The following is a 4,496-nucleotide window of genomic DNA, read 5'->3' on the forward strand; positions in this document are numbered from 1 at the left end:
TGTGGGCTAACATTTCCGCCAGGGCTTCTTTACTGCAATCAGATTCTGCTAGCGGATGGAAGTGCGGCGAAGTCTCACAGCGGCCTCTAGTGGCACGGAGGCAGCGTCTCACTTAAAGGGTATGAATGAGTAAACGGGGGCAGCCTTCAAAGGGGAAAAAACTCGAAATATCAGACAACATACAGGCAAGCAAAACAGAAGTAAGGTAGCCATGAATGCTTTTGAAGCAGGAATACCACAGGTGGCCTCTCCCAAAAATGTGATCTACAGTCCTCATGAGTGAGATTGAAGATCAAAGAGTGATATTTCTCATGTATAAATATCAAATATACATCTGGAAAGATTTGAGTGATAGGATTAAAAAATACTGTTTAAATAAAACCAATGTGAAATAAAGGATAAGACACATTTTTTAAAAGCCTTGTTCTTCAGTGCACAGACTTCAGCGATGTAAGCTTTTTAGGAAAGGGACACTTGTAACTATATGAAATAGAAAAACATGAAAAGAAGGCTAGAAAAAGACGTCCAGAGACCATCTTGTTCACCCTCAGCTGCCAGGCAGAATCTCTTGTAGGTACACAGTCAGGTAATGAGGTATTAGTACAGAGGATCCTGCATGGAGGCAGGAGAGGGATGAAATGACCTGTTTAGGTCCCTTCCAATCCTATTATAGTGTCATAGACCACAGCTGATCTCTGGCTTTCCTCGCACTTGTACCATTGAAAACTTGATGTATGATGCTCCTGTTCACAAGTTTCAAATTTCTACACTGTTACTGTATGTCCAATATATGCACACATAGGACCTAATTTTCCAAAAACATTTACATGCTTAAAATTGGGTTTTACATGTGCAAATGCACTTTACCTGTGTAAGTGAGCTTTTGAAAATTGCTACAATATACACCATTGCATTGTCAATACGTTTTACCCATGTAAAGTGCACTTAGCACAGGAAAATGGCTTTTGAAAATAGCAACAATATCATGTTACATTTATGTCCTTTGAAAATTCATGGTTATTTTTATGTCACTTCTTGTCAACTAAGTTTCTTTAACACAGAAGAAATGAATGGACTTCCAAGAAAGCCTCTAGTAACTCAAGATTTTTTCAAGGAAAAGTATGTGTTTCTTATAAGAGCAAATAGATGACAATGAGAAGACTGATCTGGCCTGAAGGTAACTTTTCATGGTATCTCCCACAACACACACTTAGCTAGGGCTATAAGAACAGAAATCAATGGGAGTGGGCTAAGGGTAACATCCTAGAAAAGTAAGCTCTTTCTTGAAAAATCTGATACTGCTCAGAGAGATTACAGAGATCTCCTTCCATCTCCTGCTTCTTTTTGCGGCCCGCAGGTCGGTCCTGCAAGCCACTGATGCTGCCACGACCATGTAGGTCTCAGCCTCCAATGCAGCTCAGACGCTGCCAGCATACCGTCGACATCTTGCTCCCCTCCGAGGCCCCATAGACGCAAGTGCGTGCCGGGCGCTGGTACTTAAAGGGGCTGCGGCGGGGAAAGTCCCCGCAGCACCCTTTGATGACATCACAGGCTCTCAGTATATTAGGCTTCCAGAACACTGCCTCTTCCTCAGCAACAGAACTCCTTCGAGTTCCTGGTTCCTGCCTTGCCTCATCTCTCCAGCCTTGCCTCATCCAGCCTTCCTTGCCCAGCCTTGCCTCGTCCAGCCTTCCCTTTCCTATCATCTCGTCCAGTGTCTTCTGTATGTCTTTGTCCACCCTTGCCTGTCTTCTGGATTCTGACCTCTTGCTTGGACCTAACCACTCCTGTCTGCCGCCTGCCCCAACCCTTGATCTGTCTCAGACTCCTTCAGTCTGGTACCTTGCTGACCCTGATGTACCCTCAGACTCGTGCTTACTAGACTGCTTTAGAGATCCCCCTAAGCCCTACCAGCTGCCAGAACCCAAGGATTCAACCTATGGAAGAAACGGCTGGTATAGGTGAAGCTCCAGTCTGTCCCGCTACAGGGTGATTTCGTCAGCTGTCAGCATAGGACTCGTAGGTTCATCTATGAGGCTGCGTCAATTATGCCACAGCAACAAGGCCCAAACCCATCACAGTTTGCTGAGGCCATGAGCTCGGCGGACTCTTCTTAAGCCTCTGTTATTATTTGTAAGGATTTTGGGTGGATCCCTGGACCTGTGGCAGATGACCACACCCATGGGGGGAAGTCCCGTGAGGGGCCACAGGTCAGGCTCAGCGTAGGAGGCACACACACACTAGTTCTTTTATTATACAGGATTGGTGAACCACCAGAGGTGGCAGTAGTGAGCTGGAAATTAGCCCAGTTGGGCTTGTAGTCCCTCAGGCTCTGGAACAGCGATCCCACGATGGCTGTGCTGTAATAGAGAGAACTGATATTCAGGTCTATCCTGTAAAGTGCGGCCGCGTTTACCCTGCTCCTAAGCCGCGTTCTACTCACTTTCCGGCCGCGTTATCCCTTCCTGCGATCCCGAATCCCCTTTAACCTACTCCTATCGCGTCCTAAAATCCCCGGCCAACCCCTTCCGCACGCGGCATGTATATTGCATGCAAACGAGCGAATTAGCTATTCCCTAGCATCCCATAACCCGTGCCCCGACTATCGCTATTTTTCCCTGCCATTTTGTCGCGCGTTTAACCTGCTAACTTACCGCCTACCCTTACCCCTGCGGTAGAGGCAGGGGTAAGGGTAGGTGGCAAGCTTTCCCCCAGCCCCTGCTCACCTGCCCTGGCCGTGTCCGGTCTCCGGGGCAGCCCCAGTCCTCTCCCCTCCTCCCGAAGCAAAAAAAAAAAAAAAAAGCGAAAAAAACGTTGCAGCCCCCTCCGATGTCCAAAGGGGGCTGCAAAAAGTAAGTCGCTTCGCCGCTTCGTACTGCCAGCCCCTTCTTCCCTCCTCCCGGAGCAAGGCTGCTTTTCACGCCCTGCTTCGGGAGGAGGGAAGAAGAGACACTGACAGTGTGAAGCGACTTACTTTTTGCAACCCCCTCTGGACATCGGACCTCTCCTGCCTCCCGCTGCGCGACTTACTTTTTTTTGCAGCCCTCCGGCCATCAGCAGGAACGAATCGTGGCTCCCCTGCCTCCCGGCGAAGATAGACGCCTGCACGGGGGAAAGCGGCCCCTGTGCATGCAATTGGCCGCTCAAGACGTGACGTCACGACATGTGACGTCACGTCTTGAGCGGCCAATTGCATGCACAGGGGCCGCTTTCCCCCGTGCAGGCGTCCATCTTCGCCGGGAGGCAGGGGAGCCACGATTCGTTCCTGCTGATGGCTGGAGGGCTGCAAAAAAAAGTAAGTCGCGCAGCGGGAGGCAGGAGAGGTCCGATGTCCGGAGGGAGCTGCCTGTTCAGGGAGTCAGAGCTCTGCATGGCATGCAAGCCTGTTGCCTCCAGCTGCTCGCGAAGATGGACGCCTGCAAAAAGTAAGTTGCTTCGCCGCTTCACACTGTCAGTGTCTCTTCTTCCCTCCTCCCGAAGCAGGTCTGGCAAGATCACCTTTAGCCTATTCGCTAAAATTTTTGCAAATAATTTTAAATAAAAATTCAGAAGTGAAATAGGCCTATATGAGGACAATGAAGCAGGGTCTTTACCTCCTTTAGGAAGTACCGTAATAAATGCCTTTTTGGCATCTCTAGGAAATCCTCTTTCTGAGGCGGCTGAGAACAAGTCTTTCAGTATGGTGCTGATTTCCCCACTTAGGGCCAGATTTTAAAAGGGTTACGTGCATAAGGTACGCGCGTAACCCTTTTAAACCCCCCCTGCGCGTGCCGAGCCTATTTTGCATAGGCTCAGCGGCGAGCGTAAGTCCCGGGACTTCGCTAGGGGGGCATGTCGGGTGGGCGGCGCGACGATCGGGATGTTCCCGGGGGCGTGTCGGGGGTGTGGTGCTGGCCCGGGGGTGTTCCGGGGGCGCGGCTGAGGCCTCCGGAACAGCCTCCGGGTCGGGAGATGGCACGCCAGCAGCCTGCCTCCAGCGCGCGCAAGTTACGCTTGCCGGAGGCAGACGTAACTTTTAGAATAAAGGTAGGGGGTTTAGATAGGGCCGGGGGGTGGATTAGGTAGGGGAAGGTGCGGGTGGGTGGAAGGAAAGTTCCCTACGAGGCCGCTCCGATTTCGGAGCGGCCTCGTAGGGAACGGGCAGCGCGTGCAGGGCTCGGCGCGCGCAAGGTGCACAAATGTGCACCCCCTTGCGCGCGCTGACCCCGGATTTTATAAGATACGCACGCATCTTATAAAATCCAGTGTACTTTTGTTCGCCTGGTGCGCGAATAAAAGTACGCGCGCGCGCTGTTTCTTAAAATGTACCCCTTAGTAGTTTATAAAAATTTGCATTGAGCCCATCTGGACCGGGGGTCTTGTGCAAGGGACTTGATTTAATTCCCTCCACAATTTCAGATATGGTAAAAGGTCTATTCAATCTTTCTAATTGCTCTGCTGTCACCTTAGGTAGCTCTAATCCCTGAAAAAAAGATTCCTCTAACTCTCCAGCATGG

Source organism: Rhinatrema bivittatum, chromosome 3, assembly GCF_901001135.1.
Source record: "Rhinatrema bivittatum chromosome 3, aRhiBiv1.1, whole genome shotgun sequence".
Lineage (NCBI taxonomy): Eukaryota > Metazoa > Chordata > Amphibia > Gymnophiona > Rhinatrematidae > Rhinatrema > Rhinatrema bivittatum.